This window comes from Salmo salar, chromosome ssa08, assembly GCF_905237065.1.
Source record: "Salmo salar chromosome ssa08, Ssal_v3.1, whole genome shotgun sequence".
Classification (NCBI taxonomy): domain Eukaryota; kingdom Metazoa; phylum Chordata; class Actinopteri; order Salmoniformes; family Salmonidae; genus Salmo; species Salmo salar.
Window position 1 is genome coordinate 6,324,879 of NC_059449.1, and position 19,299 is coordinate 6,344,177.

Sequence of the window (19,299 nt, forward strand, 5' to 3'; positions counted from 1 at the left end):
ACAGACGTGGAAGCATACTGGTTGTGATGTGCGACGCTTATTGACCCCCCCCCGTCTGAGCACACACACACACACACACACACACACACACACACACACACACACACACACACACACACACACACACACACACACAAAACCCCAGCTCTCTCTTTCACTCTCTCTACTTTTCTCTCTCCCCTTTCTCTCTCTCCCCCCTCTCTAAAACTCTCTCTCACACAGACACTGAGCCATCCATCTGTGTCTGAGCAGAGGTGTGAGAGGCCCCCTGCCTGCCTGCCTGCCTGCCTGCCTGCCTGCCTGCCTGCCTTTGAGCATGTGTGTGCACGTGCAGGCTGGTGCACATTTGTTCATGTACTCCTGTGTGTACAGATGTAGGATCTTCAAATTAAGATCGTACACCTGTATGTGCTCACAGGCACTTTTGTGATTGTGTGAGCGCGTCACATTTTGTGTATTACAGCCTTTACAGTCAGTGTGATGTCTGGTTACACAGGTCATTCCCTCGTCTCTGGTACTAGCGCTCTCAGCACATCCCAGTATTACTGATAAGGCTGTTCTGAGAACTGCTTGGACAAGCCTTTTCACAGTGGCTGGAAGCAGGATGAAGTCACTGTATTTTATATAAACCGACTTTGATGCCTGGAGAGCCTGTGGTTGTGTGGCTGCTATCATAGGAGCTGGTGTTGAAAGATGAGAGATGTGAAGAAGGATAAGTTATTCAGTTCTTCACTTCATTCAGTTCTTCATATCATAGATATTATACAGTGTGTAATGTAGTTGCTACATCCATTTTTGGACTTATAAATTAATGGTACACCCATTGATTCTTGAAGAATATAACTTAGAAATGCCTCATGAGCTTAGTTCAACTGTCATACCGCATCAGAACCCGAAATATAAGCTTGTTTTACTCCAATGTTTGTAATGAATGTAATTGTAAACAAACAGCGTATAGCCTGAAAACCAGCCAGGTCACCCACGATACAAGTCAGTATTCGACGTCCATCTATGTCTGAGGACGTCGGGAGATGACGTGAATACCGGCCACTAAGGGGAAACAGGTTTCGGTTTCGGTTTTGCTAGGGCATCAAATTTAAGCATCTTTCTCTGATTCCAAAGGTTGCAAGTTCAAATACATCAATAGAAAGTTGTTTTTGATATTTTTGTTTAAAGCCTATCCCAAACCTTAACCATTCTGAGTTAATGCCTAACCTTAAGAATTTGGAGTTAATGCCTGAACTTAATCTGAAACACTTCGAAATTTGACGTTTGAGAAACATGGATGAACGTCTAATTCTGACATGAGACTGTGAGATCTGGTTGCTAAAAAGATGGTTAAGACAACAATTTTGATATAATGGATGGTCAGTCCTTGCATCCATTGCCCTGTCTATGAATTTGAGAGTGGTTACATTTCTCCAGGCCCATTTAGCTTTTTACCAAAATGGAGGCAGGGTGACAGCTTTTGTATTGTTCATAACAAGTACATAAGCATTTCATAAATGCTTTAGTAAACTTTAGTCAACAACTGCAGTGGATGTCATGCAGTTGATGCTTAAATGCATTTATTTTTAAAAATCAAATTATTTTTGAGAAAAGGATGTTGCCGTTGGCATCAGAGATTTTGCACAATGCTGATGTCAGGTCTTTTTTGGCTTGAGAAGCATGTCCCACCATGGCTGACAAGTGGTGGTTACGACACATTTCAAAATCCTCACGGTTATCCGAAGGCATCCATCCACCTTGTTCTCTCTCTCTCTCTCTCTCGCTCTCTCTCGCTCTCTCTCGCTCTCTCACTCTCTCACTCTCTCTCACTCACTCACTCACACAGTACACCTCTCTCTCTTTCTCTCGCTCTCTTTCCCTCACTGTCTGTCTGTCTCTGTCTCATACTTTCTCTCTGCCTGTCCCCCACTGACGTACATCAAATAACAGCAGAACGCCAGCTGGCCTAATGTGAAATGAAGTGCCATGAATAAGACGGCCACTTTCAGCTGGCAGTGCCCGCTGTATGGATTAATGCAGGCAGGGGGGTAGAGCATGGGGAAAAGGCATAGCGGGCATAATCTGTACTAGGCTGGTCAAGGGAGTTGGGTGGGTGACAAAATCAGCATCTCTAGCCCCTCCACTCCACCGGCGCGAGATGGAAATTCGATGATAGTGATGGAGGTCTGACTAGGACCAGATAATGAAGCGTATATGTAAGAGTCTATGTGTAGCTGGTGCAGAGGAGTCAGGCGCGGTTCAGCAGAGATGAGTAAATAAAGGTAACTTTACTCAGTCATTAAAATACAAGAGAAATTACCAAGCCCACAAATACGGACCACAATACAACAAACAATCACTCACAACCAAACATGGGGAACAGAGGGTTAAATAATAAACAGGTAAATGGGTGAGTGAAACCAGGTGTGTAAGACATAGACAAAACAAATGGAAAATGAAAAGTGGGTCGGCGGTGGCTAGAAGGCCGGCGACGTCGACCGCTGAACGCCGCCCGAACAAGGAGGGGGACCGACTTCGGCGGAAGTCGTGACAGTATAGGAGGGAGGTTAGGGTCTGACAGGAAAATAAAAGGGTCTAGATGACAGGGACAATGTATAATACAGGTCCTGAATTTAAAGGTAAAACGCAGCACGGTTAACCAACTCTAACGCAATTCAGGAGATATTAGATTTGCCTAGACCTGATCAACTGTGTTCCAAGTGAGTCATACTAAATCGGTTGAGATTAACATAAAAATGTACATTATGAGATTAACATTAAAATGGTCTAAAGACAGAATGGAATTTGTTGTGCTGTATGATATTTCAATTCACCACTTTAGTAAAATACCTCAGATCAAAATGCACAAATGTTAATTATTTTCAGTGTAATTATTTGTACTACATAACCCTAAAAGGACCTGCGTCAGCAACATTGGTCTATCACATTTCCGGTCAGGCACTTGATGTGGCCAGCCCTCAAAGCAATATCATCAAAGACAAGTCTGTCTGGAATTTACAGTGGAAGTGGCAACATACTGTAGTGCCCCAACAACGTCCCTGCCTGTGCCTCTCCACATACCTGCCAACCATCCATTCAGCACCACACGGCGGTGCCCTTAACGCTCACCAGGCCACCGATAAAGACAATATCGGATTTCGGAATGTGTACCCCTCTGGAAGCCAACAGAAGGGAACAGCCATGTGAGAGGAAAATCTCAGATAAAGAAGTTATTTTGTCCTATGGAGTGTTGAGTTGACCTTTCTAGCTCTTTTATTGAAGGCTGTGTGAACGACCACGGATGAGGCATGGCGCTATGTTTAACCCTTGGACATGAGATAATTAAAGAGAGACACGGGGGGCAGGGAGCCCCCCTTTTCACTGTGGGTGGTCGTGATGGCGTCTATTTGAGAGGTGGGACGGGCGGTACCGAATGATGTCACACCTTTGTTATGTCAGACTGACTGCTGTGCTGAACCCTTTGTGTTTATGAATCGACCTTTAGCTATTAGCTCCTACATTCACAGACACCTTCAAGACAGGAAGTATGCATTTTAAAAGCATTGGAACTAGGCCTCACTGCCCAAGAACCAAGGGTTTGATTCTAAACATTTAATTCTTAGACTCTCAGGCCATGTTCCAATACTTTGAAAAGACATATTTCCTTCTTTCCTCCCCGCATTGAAGTGACCCAGCACTTACTGGGCTAAGTGCTGGGGTCAGATAGGAAGTATTGACTTATCCTGTCATGTCTTATCAGTGATTATTCCCATGAAAGAAAAGGATGCATTTTAGTTTCTAAATCCTTGGTTCAGTGAGGGCTAGTTCCAATCCTGACTGGGTATGAGTTAAAAGCAAACCAATTCCTCCTTTGGCCGTCTCTCCTTCCAGTTCTCTGCTGCCAATGACTGGAACGAACTACAAAAATCACTGAAACTGGAAACACTTATCTCCCAGCTGTCAGAGCAGCTCACAGATCACTGCACCTGTACATAGCCCATCTATAATTTAGCCTAAACAACTACCTCTTCCCCTACTGTATTTATTTATTTATTTTGCTCCTTTGCACCCCATTATTTCTATTTCTATTTTGCACTTTCTTCCACTACATATCTACCATTCCAGTGTATTTACTTTGCCACCATGGCCTTTTTTTTGCCTTTACCTCCCTTATCTCACCTCATTTGCTCACATTGTATATAGACTCATTTTTCTACTGTATTATTGACTGTATGTTTGTTTTTCTCCATGTGTAACTCTGTGTTGTTGTTGTATGTGTCGAACTGCTTTGCGTTATCTTGGCCAGGTCGCAATTGTAAATGAGAACTTGTTCTCAACTTGCCTACCTGGTTAAATAAAGGTGAAATAAATAAAATAAAATAAAAAAAGCAAATCAAGCCAAGAGATCCAGCAGACAAGCCTGACCTCCAGCAAACTAGCTTGCATTTTCCATGAACCACGAGTGTATTGGAATGGCCCCAGCCGCCACCCCTAAGTATATCTGCCTGTGTCCCTGTCACCGGTGGGTCTCTGCATACTTGACGCCACCGCAGCGTCACCCTCTCTCTCCAGACCCAGCGAGGGGCCTGTCCCATGTCTGTCCCCCTGGAGTCGACGGGACTGGATAAGGGTGCTATTTAAGGGTCCACTATGCCCCGCGGATAACACCCTCCTAAAATAAGGGCTCCACTTGACAACAGTAGGATGCTTTTGGATTTTGCAGTATGAGAATATTTTTTCAAGATGGTAGCAGAAACTAAACAGACCACACACACATATTTGGACACACGTGCGTGCACGTACACACACACACTCTTTGATGTTGTTGCCACCCCTCAAAGGTCATATCAACGAATGGTTATATTTGGCCATCTTTGATCTTGTGTAGTGGGAGGTGCTGGGGACACCAAACTGGATGGACGCTTCATATACAATGTGCCATTAACCACAGATCTAGGATCAGTTACCCTGAACCCCAATCCTTAACCATCAGGGGGACGATAACATCTGACCCTAGATCAGTGGTATGGCCAACTTCTACCAAATCCATTCAGAGGACCACAATGCAAATAATCCTTCAAGCTTTGTTGTGGTTTTAGCCTAGATAATGTTTAATGTATGTAATGTTGTTTCCTGGCTGGAGCAGCCTGCTACTTCTCATTATCAAATAAATTAAATCAACCAATCAATCAACATGACTACAGCTGAGAGAGATGTACAGTAGGATAAATGCCTCGGCTGGAAATACAAGGCCACTCTCCTCTCTTTCAACTAATGTTTTTCTTTCAGGGGCATTTCTTATGTCTTCACTTCCTTATGAGGTCGTCCCCCACTGATATGCCCACTAGACTGTTCATAACGACCTACGCTGGAAAAACATTTTAAGAATTCATAAGCGATATGGGTTCCTCTGGTCGTTTGTGCATGCAAGTGTGTGTGTGTGTGTGTGTGTGTGTGTGTGTGTGCCCCCTTTCCGCTAGTCTCATTAACTTCTGTCCCAGTGCTGTTACGATGCATTAGTACTCCAGGTAAAATCTATTTGTTCTTAATCCTGTTATTCCACTACGACACCCGTTAAGGGTTTACAACTGTCTGGGCAAGTGTAGCAAAACACTAGCGGTCTAGCGTCTGCTATCGGACTGGTAATGTAGCAGATAATGTAAAGAATAGCCCTGGACACTCAGGCTAAATTATTCCTTATCTGTTGAATCAATCAATCAAATGTATTTATAAAGTCCTTTTTACATCAGCAGTTATCACAGAGGGCTTAAATAGAAACCTAGCCTAAAACCCCAAAGAGTAAGCAATGCAGATGTAGAAGCACAATGTCTAGAAAAACTCCATAGAAAGGCAGAAACCTAGAGAGGAACCAGGCTCTGAGGGGTGACCAGTCCTTTTCTGGTTGTGCCGGGTGGAGATTATAGAGTACATGGCCATTACGGACAGATCGTTCTTCAAGATGTACCAATGTTCATAGATGTTCCAATCGTCTCAACAAAAAAAAAAAAATCTCAAATGTACAATGTACAAGGAGGCATTTTGTGAAACACTTCACACAAATTATGCCCTATGTTTCACAGGGAGTATCATATCTAATTTCATTCAGAGCATATAGCTTTCAAAGCCATTTAGACAGTGACCAATGTTATGGTAGTTAGTATGAAGTTCCCACTGTGTGTATGCAGCATGTGTCAAACCTGCTCTCAAAGCAATGTGCTTTCCCCTGCCATGACCAGAAACCACATAGAACATCTACTATATGGGCCATGGGAAACCCCTTTACACTTCATCTGAATAATTCAGTGGTGTGTGTGTGTGTGTGTGTGTTAGGCTACATCATGCTTTCAATACTCACTGTGTGTACATGTACTGTAATATTGTTGGTATACTTTCATAGCCATGGTAATGCAATATGTCTATCAAGATGTGCATTTTATCTTCAGGTATTCTATTAGTCTAGCTATGGATCATACACTGCAGGCTCAGTTTGTGCATCCTAACCAGTAGTGCAGAGAATCCGGCTGTATGGGCTAAAGGCTTCAATATAGGCCACTGCAATGAAAGCACATGAAGGTATTTTGCAAACTATATTCAGAGGTAGGGGAATGCATTTTGCCCTATTACTGGTGACCTGCACATCTCTCATCTCCATCCCATCTTCCCAGAAGAGCACATAATTGAGCCACGGTCGTTGCCATGACTACGGGAGGGACCAATGAGCTGCTCGCGGCTGCCCCGTAACCTACTGCACGAGGCCATTTTTGCACATGGAGGGGCTCACAGTAGCATCATCATCCTCGCATACAACCGCCCTTTCCCTGGGAAACAAGGAGGCAGGCTCGAGCTATTGGATATCTGATAAACGCGAGCTGTTCCTGGGCTGTCAGATTGGGGGCACCCAGCCACGACGCACAGAGCATGCGGGAAAAAATGTGAGCGCTCGTCTCCTCCTCCTCTTCAGCCAGCCCCTCTTCAGTCAAGAGGTGTTGTCGTGGTGGGACGGCGTTTTGCCAGGAGTAAAGGGACAGTTTTACTGCAATGCTTTCTACATAGCTCGGAGTGAGAGCAAGTTACCCGGGAGAAAGGGTGTTGACCGAGCCAATTGAGGACGTCGAGGCAGGTGTGCGGTGTCATTCGGTAATTCTTCTTGCCAAAAGGGTAGACGCTGTCCATTTTTCCGTCTCATATCAGATTTGTGTGGACTTTAATTCCGGTCAAGCAGGCTTCTGTCGACTGGGTTGATACAGTATTTTGTTGCAGAGCGAATTTCTACAGATGTCTCCGCGTTCGTTTTGAGGTAAGCAACGTAACAGCCACTGCAAGCTACCGCTACGGCAATTAGCGCACATCCGATAATATTGTAGCTAGTATATCTACAGATAAAGATAAAGCATTATTATCCAATATCCTGAGCAGAGTGTACAATGTTGCCCATGTTGAAAGGAATGCAACAATGGAACATCGTGTTTTGCGGTTTGCTTATTTGGGAATGCTTTCACGAAAACAACAGTGCTGATGCTGAGTCTAAATATCCTCTGCCATAGCGGAATGGTTGTTGTTACTTTGCCCAATTAATTTGCTATACTGTAGCCAATAAAATACTCACCATAATTTGAACAACAAATTGGATCTTTTATTATGGAGAGTTTCTCCTTGTCAACTTCTAGATAACTCGACTTCAATTCGATTTGATCACATTCCAATGGACCGGTGTTGCCAGTTCTTGGCAATGAATAAGGAGGATTACGGTAACCCAATCTAGTGTGACCTTCTTGAACAAGAAAGGATGCACTCTTGTTGATGCGTCAATATTTTGCCACGTTAATTAACATAACAATTAGGCAAGGACCATCATTAAACTGTCATTAGTGGAGACCGGCCCGGGGGTTGTGAGGAGAAAAGTGGATGTCTTGTTGAATACAATAATGACATTGTTACACTGTTCTTGCTTGTGTGTTTCCCTTACTCGGTCCCGGTGCCCCCGCTGGCAGCCTGGTATCATAGACTAGATGTAACATAGTAAATGTAAATCCGGGACACTCAAATTGGTGTAATATGTTACTTTTGTTATGGTTACATAAAACAGATGTTTACTCAAGGCAAAAACGAAAGTATGGTGGGTGGGCATATATCTTAACCCAAACCCTAGCCTAGCTAATGTTAGCCAGCTAGCTAACGTTAGTCACCTAGCTAGAATTCGAAAAATAAAATACATTTTTCAAATTTGTAACATATATTACACATTGTAATTTGTAACATATCATACAAAAAGTGGTCCCGTGTGGCTCAGTTGGTAGAGCATGGTGTTTGCAACACCAGGGTTGTGGGTTCGATTCCCACGGGGGACCAGTACGGAGAAGAAATGTATGCATTCACTACTGTAAGTCGCTCTGGATAAGAGCGTCTGCTAAATTACTATAATGGTAAATGTAAAATGGGGGATGAACATCACAAAGTAATACATACTATACGAAACTTAACATATCATACGGTTGATGAAAGATGTGGAATGTTGATTTTTAGGCAGACCCCTGCAGTTCTCTCATTCAGAGGGGTTGGGTTAAATGTGGAACACACATTTCAGTTGAAGCCATTCAGTTGTACAACTGACTAGGTATCATAAGGTGAATGCACCAATTTGTAAGTCGCTCTGGATAAGAGCGTCTGCTAAATGACGTAAAATGTATCCCCCTTTCCCTTTAATTAAATCGAGTGTCATGGGTTTACGTACAGAATAATACAAAATGCTTTGAGACCAGGTTGCCTCTGGGTGTACATTAATAGTTTTTGCACAAGCACCACACTGATTCAAATAATCAAAGCCTGATGATGAGTTGGTTATTTGAATAGGCTGTATTAGTGCTACGGAAAAAAAACAACCCATGCTCCCAGGGGGCTGGAGGGCCCAGGCCTGAGTTTGGGAAACCCTGGACTGGGTGACTGCTGGCTTGGCTAATAATCAACCCCATCCATCTTTACTTTTGTAAGTTGTGTAAGAGATATAGCCTACTTTGAAAACCAGACATTGCGAGAATGAAGTTATATTTTCTCCAGTTTTTCATACCTCCAAATAATTCCCCCTTCTTCCCACTTGCCTTGAACATTTTAAAACCCTAGTGATAAAATAGATTTTAAATTTGTTGTCACCCACTCACTTTCACTGATGAACAAAATCACTTTCTTTGGATTCAAATGCTCATTAACCACCCTTCAGTCACTGGGCTCTAGCAGAATGGTCTTGTGTCATTACACCATCCCCACTGCATGGGCATCAAAGGCTTAGTGCACATTAAGAAGATTACCCTGGCCAATTGTTGCAGCATTACTGGGGTTTCACTTCCTCCACTCACTGCTATGCCCTTCAACAATGGCAATCAGTCTTAACATATGCCATAGTAGGCAATTATTTATGAGTCATACAATTATTTGCCTAAAGGTGATCATAGGATGTAGGTTTATGTTTTGTATCAAATTAGTTAATAAGTTGTATTTATATGCGGTAGCACAAAATAAATGACTTGTTTTACGTTTGAATTTTATTTTTAAGAATGTTGATGGCTTATCATGGCATATTCAGTTGGTGAAATGAATGCTGTCACATAGAACAGCTGGACTGTCATGTAGGCTATTTAAGTCAGCCATAATACTGTAGTCTCTTTTGACAGCCGCTGTGTCTCAGACAGTGAGCTCACTCATGCCCGGAGTCGACGTCCCAGATCTGACAGGAAATGTTCGAGGCTTGAATCCCTTTTTTTACTGTAACTCGGTCCCACCCACAAATAAAGGGATGATGTAATGAGGAAAAGTTAAAGGCCGGTGGTAACTTCCTGTTGTCGGTCTAGTAATTTAGTTAGACAAGCACACACACACACACACACACACACACACACACACACTCATTTCAATGCCTCCCTCTCTTCCTGCTCATTTTTTTTTTTTTTTTATGAATATTGTGTCATGTTTGGCAGCAGGTAGCCTAGTGGTTAGAGCGTTGGGCCAGTAACCGAAAGGTTGCTGGATCGAATCCCCGAGCTGACAAGGTAAAAATCGGACGTTCTGCACTTGATCAAGGCTGTTCCCCGAACGCCGACGATGTCGATTTAAGGCAGCCCCCCGCACCTCTCTGATTCAGAGGGGTTGGGTTAAATGCGGAAGACACATTTCAGTTTAGGGCATTCAGTTGTACAACTGACTAGGTATCCCTCCTTTCCTTTCCTAATGCTATCACTACGGGAACCGCATACCGTGTCTGAGTGTACCTGAGAGCGAGTCTGGGGTGTGTGTGTTTGCAGAAGTGTTAGTGTGTGGGTTTGTGTGCATTTGGAAACGACTTTGTAACGTGTGTTTGTGTGTGAACAAGAGAGAAATCCAACCTTGTCCAATGAAACTCATAATGGGAATCAACAGTTGGCAACTTGGCGTTTGGATGGCTGTCACTAAGACGAGCTAGCCAATAAACAGTCCGGAGGGACAGCTTAAATATAACCATGCATTAATGGGACAATCATCGCATTTTCACTTGATTGATGGCCCAGGGAGGGATGGTGTTACGGTGTCCTGCCACTACAGCTATGTGGCTGCACCTGCTACCTGCTAGTTGAAGTTACTGAGTGAGAGCAGAGGGGAGTGGTGCAGGATCTAGGCGGGCCATCTGGGATTTGGAGAATGCCATACGGTTTCTGTCGACAGTACAGAACGGGCCGCACATTCTCTCTCGCTCTCGTTTTCACTCGCTCTGTTTTATTCCCTCTTCTCTCCAGCTCTTTTCCTTTTCTATTTCCCTTGCTTGCCCATTCACTCTTCCTTTGTCTCTGTCTCTCTTTCCTGCTTTAGAAGAAGAACTGATCGCGTGGCTCAAGTGGTATGTCTTTGAAAAGCTTGCCTGGACTGTTTCTCAGAACCCTTTTGATAAAAGGGCTGTGGAGCATATTTGCTGATCTCCAATACAGCAACTCGATGACCTTTTCTTCAGATGTGCTGTAGTTTTCCCACGCCAGTTTTCCACAGAAACGTTCATCTTAACCCTTCCAACTATCTACCGTGTTTGCCATCAGTTTACATTTTAATTTTAGTCATTTTGCGGACGCTCTTACTTACAATGATTTAGTCAGTGAATTTAACTAAAGTAAGTAAAACAACTACATGTCACGGTAATTGCGAATTCTTCAAAATGATGGAGAAGTGAAGTTGATGGTTGCATGCCATGGACTTTAGGGCTTCCCTCAGAGTAAGCAGCTCAGAGTTGCCCTTTTGCACTTAGCCTGATTAGCTATAGTGGGATTACATGGTCACACAAGGCTAGATCAGTACAGAATGGCCTCTTGTCTGGTTTTGAAATAGTCATGGTGTTCTTAGTTTACATTTGTGTTGCTGTTGTCCATTTAATGTTTTGTGTTTTTGGTGTTGACCCCAGGAAGAATGGCTGCTGCTTCTTCAACAGCTAATGGGAATCCAAATAAGAATCATAACGGGCTGCATTCTGTTCCAAAAGGAGATGGGATGCAAGGATTTGAGAGCCTATAGTGTGACAGAGGAAGCAGGAAGACTGCAGCTGTAGACATCTGCAGTGTGTATCCAATGGAGGGCAATTCCACGGAAATAGAATTGCGCTGAAACTCAGATTTTTTACTTAAAATCTATGCCAAACAAAACCATTAATGTCAATGTTTAACAAACCATAAAACTCAATGCACTTTTAACAATTTCCACAGAACATTTTATAAAAACACATTTACTTGAAGGACTATGCAGATGCAAAGAATTTCATAAAATCTTTGTTTTATTTGTCCATGTTTTCCAAAAAACGTTACGAAATATCTTCTCCGATTAAAGATTCAAAGATGTCTGCAGAAAGAATGCAGTGTCAGTTATGACATCTTGACTTTGAAAAAATCTCTTTTGATTATTGAACTACAGTAAGTGAAGTGGATTTACACCCGGTAACAGAATTATGGTAACGGAATTTCATCATGGTTCCCTGATCTGTGCTACACAGAAATACATAATTATGTATATGAATGTCATTCTCTTCATGGTGATGTATCCTAAATAGATGCGAAAATGTATAAATATGCAATATCCTCCTTTTCATATTTGGGTATTATTCTACACACTCGCTATTATTTTAAGCCCTGCCCCTAAACAAAATCAACTTTGATTGGTCCGGGTTGGACCAAATCTGAAACAAACATCGACGTCTATGTTTGGACATCAAAGTACAGCACAGTAGAGTAAAGTACATTAGTGTACTTGACTCGTGTGGTCTACTGTGTACTTAACTGTACTCTACTTTTTTGTACTGTGCTGTATTGTACATACATTTTAGTCATTTAGCAGACGCTCTTATCCAGGGCGACTTACAGTACTGAATGCATACATTTCATTTCATTTTCATTTTCATGCATTTATTTATTTGTAATTTTTTTTTGTTTTTTTTTGTACTGGCCCCCGTGGGAATTGCACACACCATGCTGGTGTTGCAAACACCATGCACTACCAACTGAGCCACAGGGAGACTAGCTTAGTAGAATTGTACTCTTCTCTCCAAACTTGTGAACCCAACTGTGAATTGCGACGACTATGATTTCCCATTGTAGCAAATTCAATTGCAAAAATTCAATTTCAGATTTTTTTCTGAGAATTGAGTTTTGATCACTTAATAATTCATAAACAAAATTGATATCAGTAAAAACACTAATTGCCATGTCTAACTTTTTTTACTGAAAGTTCACAGAAGTAACAAGTATCTAAATCGCCCACAGCAGTACAAATCCACTTTAACGAGCTGAAAGACGATGGACAGAGTTTACCCATGATGTTGCACAACGATATGTCAAGGGGGAGGGGGTGTTCTACTAAGCTATATGGCTTTACTGCTAATAGCCCATAGAAACGCTTTGAATAACAGATTCACTACATGGAACAACAGATGGTCCCCCCCCAAAAAAATATTTTAAAGAAGTTTGTTCAGAAAACATATTTTTTGGCATGTATTTAACCCCCTATTTTTGGCACTAAATAGTCTCCATATATTCTTCCATTCACTTTTTTCAGCTGGTATGGGAGGGGGGGGACGGCCTGTGCGTGTCCTTAGAGCAAAACAACAGTGTGTACAGTATCAGTCAAAAGTCGACACACCTACTCATTCCAAGGTTTTTCTTTATTTTTACTATTTTCTGCATTGTAGAATAAACACCATGGGACCACGCAGTCGTCATACCGCTCAGAAAGGAGACGCGTTCTGTCTCCTCGAGATTACGTACTTTCGTGCGAAAAGTGCAAATCAATCCCAGAACAACAACAAAGGACCTTTTTGGAGAAATGTCCTCTGGTCTGGTGAAACAAAAATAGAACTGTTTGGCCATAATGACCATCGTTATGCTTGGAGGAAAAAGGGGGATGCTTGTAAGTCGAAGAACACCATCCCAACCGTGAAGCACGGGGGTGGCAGCATCATGTTGTGGGGGTGCTTTGCTGCAGGAGGGACTGGTGCACTTCACAAAATAGATGGCATCATGAGGCAGGAAAATTATGTGGATATATTGAAGCAACATCTCAAGACCTCAGTCAGGAAGTTAAAGCTTGGTCGCAAATGGGTCTTCCAAATGGACCATGACCCCAAGCATACTTCCAAGGACAACAAAGTCAAGGTATTGGAGTGGCCATCACAAAGCCCTGACCTCAGTCCTATAGAAGTTTTGTGGGCAGAACTGAAAAAGCATGTGCGAGCAAGGAGGCCTACAAACCTGACTGTTAGACCAGCTTTGTCAGGAGGAATGGGCCAAAATTCACCCAACTTATTGTGGGAAGCTTGTGAAAGGCTATCTGAAACGTTTGACCCAAGTTAAACAACTTAAATGCAATGCTACCAAATGCTAATTGAGTGTATGTAAACTTCTGACCCACTGCGAATGTGATGAAAGAAATTTAAAGCTGAAATAAATAATTCTCTCTATTCTGACATTTCACATTCTTAAAATAAAGTGGTGATCCTAACTGACCTAAGACACAGAATTTATACGAGGATTAAATGTCAGGAATTGTGAAAAACGGAGTTTAAATGCATTTGTCTAAGGTTTATGTAAACTTCCGACTTCAACTGTTCAGTCAATCAAATGTATTTATAAAGCCCTTTTTACGTCAGCAGATGTCACAAAGTGCTACACAGAAACCCAGCCTAAAACCCCAAACCGCAAGCAATGCAGATGTACAGTAGAAGCACGGTGACTAGGAAAAATTCCCTTGAAAAGCAGGAGCCTAGGAAGAAACCTAGAGAGGAACCAGACTCTGACGGGTGGCCAGGCCTCTTCTTGCTGTGCCGGGTAGAGATTATAAGTGTACATGGCTATTAAGGCCAGATTGTTCTTCAAGATGTTCATCGATGACCAGCAGGGTCAAATAATAGTCAGTGGTTGTAGAGGGTGAAACGGGTCAGAACCTCAGGAGTAAATGTCAGGTGGCTTTTCATAGCCAAGCATTCAGAGGTCGAGATAGCAGCTGCGGTAGAGAGAGGGAGTCGAAAACAACAGTTCCGGGACAAGGTAGCACGTCTGCTGAACAGGTCAGGCTTCCCTAGCCGCAGGTAGAACAGTTGAAACTGAAGCAGCAGCACGACCAGGTGGGCTGGGGACAACCAGGAGTCATCAGGCCAGGTAGTCCTGAGGCATGATTCTTGGGCTCAGGATCCCCCGGAGAGGGGGGGGGAGCGAGCGAGCGTACTTAAATTCACACAGGACACCAGATAAGACATAGTTACACCAGATATAACAGACTGACCTAGCCCCCCGACACAGCAATGATACTGGAGACTGAGACGGGTGGGTCGGGGGACACTGTGCCCCGTCCGACGATACCCCCGGACAGGGCCAACCAGGCAGGATGTAACCCTACCCACTTTGCCAAGGCACAGCCCCCACACCACTAGAAGGATATCAACAGACCACCGACTTACTACACTGAGACAAGGCTGAGTATAGCCCACAAAGATCTGCTCCACCGCATGAGCCTGAGAGGGGCGCAAACCTGGACCGGAAGATCACGTCTGTGACTCAACCCACTCAAGTGACGCACCCCTCCTAGGGACGGCATGGAAGAGCACTAGAAAGCCAGTGACTCAGCCCCTGTAATATGGTCAGAGGCAGAGAATCCCAGTGGGGAGATGGGAGCAGGCCAGACAGAGACCGCAAGGGCAGTTCGTCGCCGTTCACCTTCTCACCCCTGGGCCAGATTACACTCACTCATCGGACCTACTGAAGAGATGAGTTTTCAGTAAAGATTTAAAGGTCGAGACAGAGTCTGCGTCTCTCACATGGATAGGCAGATCATTTTTACGGAATTAAGTTCTATCGGAGAAAGCCTGCCCTGCCTCCAGCTGTTTGCTTATAAATTCTAGGGACCATAAGGAGGCCTGTGTCTTTTGACCATGGCATACGTGTAGTTGTGTACGGCAGGACCAAATCGGAGAGATGGGTAGGAGCAAGCCCATGTAATGCTTTGTAGGTTAGCAATTAAACCTTGAAATCAGCCCTAGCCTTAACAGGAAGCCAATGTAGAGAGGCTAGCACTCAAATATTTGGTTCTACTCAAATATTTTAGTTTTAGTCAGGATTCTAGCAGCTGTGTTTAGCACTAATTGAAGTTTTTTTTAGTGCTTTATCCGAGTAGCCAGAGATTAGAGCATTGCAGTAGTCTAATCAAGAAGTGACAAAATCATGGATTAGGTTTTCTGCATCATTTTTAGGGAAAAAGTTTAGGATTATTGCAATGTTAGGAAGATGGGGGGAAAAAAGATGTCCTTAGAATAGTCTTGATATGTTTGTCAAAAGAGGGTCCAGAGTAGTTTTATTTGAGACGACTGTACAATCATTAATTGTCAGATCCAACAGCAGATCTCTTTGTTTCTTGGGACCTAGAACTAGCATCTCTGTTTTGTCCGAGTTCAAAAGTAAAACATTTGCCGCCATCCACTTACTTATATCTGAAACACAGGCGTCCAGGGTAGGCTTAAGCTGTGTTGTCTGCATAGCAGTGAAAGTTGGGATTGTGTTTCTGAATGACCCCAAGAAGTAGAATATATATACACTTAAACAACACAATGTAACTCCAAGTCAATCACACTTCTGTGAAATCAAACTGTCCACTTAGGAAGCAACACTGATTGACAATTAATTTCACATGCTGTTGTGCAAATGGAATAGACAACAATTGGAAATTATAGGCAATTAGCAAGACACCCCCAATAAAGGAGTGTTTCTGCAGGTGGGGACCACAGACCACTTCTCAGTTCCTATGCTTCCTGGCTGATGTTTTGGTCACTTTTGAATGCAGGCGGTGCTTTCACTCTAGTGGTAGCATGAGACGGAGTCTACAACCCACACAAGTGGCTCAGGTAGTGCAGCTCATCCAGGATGGCACATCAATGCGAGCTGTGGCAAGAAGGTTTGCTGTGTCTGTCAGCGTAGTGTCCAGAGCATGGAGGCGCTACCAGGAGACAGGCCAGTACATCAGGAGACGTGGAGGAGGCCGTAGGAGGGCAACAACCCAGCAGAAGGACCGCTACCTCCGCCTTTGTGCAAGGAGGAGCAGGAGAAGCACTGTCAGAGCCCTGCAAAATGACCTCCAGCAGGCCACAAATGTGTATGTGTCTGCTCAAACGGTCAGAAACAGACTCCATGAGGGTGGTATGAGGGCCCGACGTCCACAGGTGGGGGTTGTGCTTACAGCCCAACACCGTGCAGGATGTTTGGCATTTGCCAGAGGACACCAAGATTGGCAAATTTGCCACTAGCGCCCTGTGCTCTTCACAGATGAAAGCAAGTTCACACTGAGCACGTGACAGACGTGACAGAGTCTGGAGATGACGTGGAGAACGTTCTGCTGCCTGCAACATCCTCCAGCATGACCGGTTTGGTGGTGGGTCAGTCATGGTGTGGGGTGGCATTTCTTTGGGGGGCCGCACAGCCCTCCATGTGCTCGCCAGTGGTAGCCTGACTGCCATTAGGTACCGAGATGAGATCCTCAGACCCCTTGTGAGACCATATACTGTTGCGGTTGGCCCTGGGTTCCTCCTAATGCAAGACAATGCTAGACCTCATGTGGCTGGAGTGTGTCAGCAGTTCCTGCAAGAGGAAGGCATTGATGCTATGGACTGGCCCGCCCGTTCCCCAGACCTGAATCCAATTGAGCACATCTGGGACATCATGTCTCGCTCCATCCACCAACGCCACGTTGCACCACAGACTGTCCAGGAGTTGGCGGATGCTTTAGTCCAGGTCTGGGAGGAGATCCCTCAGGAGACCATCCGCCACCTCATCAGGAGCATGCCCAGGCGTTGTATGGAGGTCATACAGGCACGTGGAGGCCACACACACTACTGAGCCTCATTTTGACTTGTTTTAACCTCTATGGGCTAGGTGGGACGCAAGCGTCCCACCCGTGGTGCACTCCATCAACAGCAGGTGCATTTCAAGAGCGGCACATTTGAATCCAAATAAATGTCAAAATTCAAATTTTTCAAACATACAACTATTTTACACCCTTTGAAAGATAAACATCTCCTTAATCTAACCACGTTTTACGATTTCAAAAAGGTTTTACGGCGAAAGCATAAATTTAGAGTATGTTAGGACAGTACATTTACAAGAGTTGTGTGTAATGTTGTGCCGATTCAAAGACAGGCGTCACCAAAACCATAAATCAGCTAAAATGATGCACTAACCTTTTACAATCTCCAACAGATGACACTCCTAGGACATTGTGTTAGACAATGCATGCATTTTTAGTTCTATCAAGTTCATATTTATATCCAAAAACAGCGTTTTACTATGGCGTTGATGTTCAGGAAATCGTTTCCCTTCAATAACCGGCAGTCAAGTCAGCACCACAAATTAAATAATTAAAATTACAAAACATTGGTAAAATATTATATTGTCATTTAAAGAATTATAGATTTACATCTCTTGAACGCAATCAACTTGCCAGATTTAAAAATAACCTTACTGGGAAATCACACTTTGCAATAATCTGAGCACTGCGCCCAGAAAAATACGCATTGCGATACAGACTAGCCGCCATGTTGGGGAGATCTAAAATCGAAAATACTATGTAAATAATCCATTACCTTTGATTCTCTTCATCAGATGTCACTTCCAGGTATCACAGGTCCATAACGATCCATAACGAATGTAGTTTTGTTCAAAAAAGCTCATCATTTATGTCCAAAAATCTCCGTCTTGTTAGCACATGATCTAAGCCCGCCGGACTTCACTTCATGAACGAGGGGAAAAAATATATTTACGTTCGTTCAAACATGTCAAACGTTGTATAGCATAAATCATTAGGGCCTTTTTTAACCAGAACATGAATAATATTCAAGGTGGACGAATGCATTCTCTTTTATAACGTATTGGAACGAGGGTACCCAACATGAACTCGCGCGCCAGGTGTCTAATGGGCCATCATCGTTCCATGGCTCTTGTTCGGTCAGATCTCCCTCCAGAAGACTCAAAACACTTTGTAAAGGCTGGTGACATCTAGTGGAAGCAATAGGAAGTGCCAAAATATTCCTCAGCCCCTGTGTTTTTCAATGGCATAGGTTTAAAGGTAATACAACACATCAGGTATCCACTTCCTGTCAGAAAATGTCTCAGGGTTTTGCCTGCCAAATGAGTTCTGTTTTACTCACAGACACCATTCAAACAGTTTTAGAAACTTTAGGGTGTTTTCTATCCATATATAATAAGTATATGCATATTCTAGTTACTGGGTAGGATTAGTAACCAGATTAAATCGGGTACATTTTTTTATCCAGCCGTGCAAATACTGCCCCCTAGCCCCAACAGGTTAAGGACATTACATCAAAGTTGGATCAGCCTGTAGTGTGGTTTTCCACTTTAATTTTGAGTGTGACTCCAAATCCGACCTCCATGGGTTGATAAATTGTATTTCCATTGATTATTTTTGTGTGATTTTTGTTGTCAGCACATTCAACTATGTAAAGAAAAAAGTATTTAATAAGATTGTTTCTTTCATTCAGATCTAGGATGTGTTGTTTAAGTGTTCCCTTTATTTTTTGAGCAATATATATATATATATATATATATATATATATATATATATATATATATATATATATATATATATATATATATATATATATATATATATATATAGTGAAAACAATAGTGGTCCTAAAACGGAACCTTGAGGAACACAAACTTACAATTGATTTGTCAGTGGACAAACCATCCACAGAGACAAACCGATATCTTTCTGACAGATAAGATCTAAACCAGGCAAGAACTTGTCTGTGTA

The 19,299-nt window shown here is 43.1% G+C and overlaps 1 protein-coding gene across 9 annotated transcripts in view; it reads left to right on the plus strand.

Annotated features, from left to right (window-relative positions):
- Window positions 1–6,737: 6,737 nt before the first annotated feature.
- The window catches only part of LOC106609914 (sorbin and SH3 domain-containing protein 2), a 93,038-nt gene continuing 80,476 nt past the window's right edge, over window positions 6,738–19,299 (plus strand). For 4 of the 9 annotated variants that reach the window (XM_045722670.1, XM_045722674.1, XM_045722675.1 and 1 more), the window contains exon 1: window positions 6,740–7,285. The gene's annotated coding sequence lies outside the window, so the exon portion shown is untranslated. Of the gene's footprint in view, window positions 7,286–19,299 lie in introns of all 9 variants that reach the window. The other 5 variants (XM_045722680.1, XM_045722676.1, XM_045722677.1 and 2 more) reach the window with 2 other exon arrangements.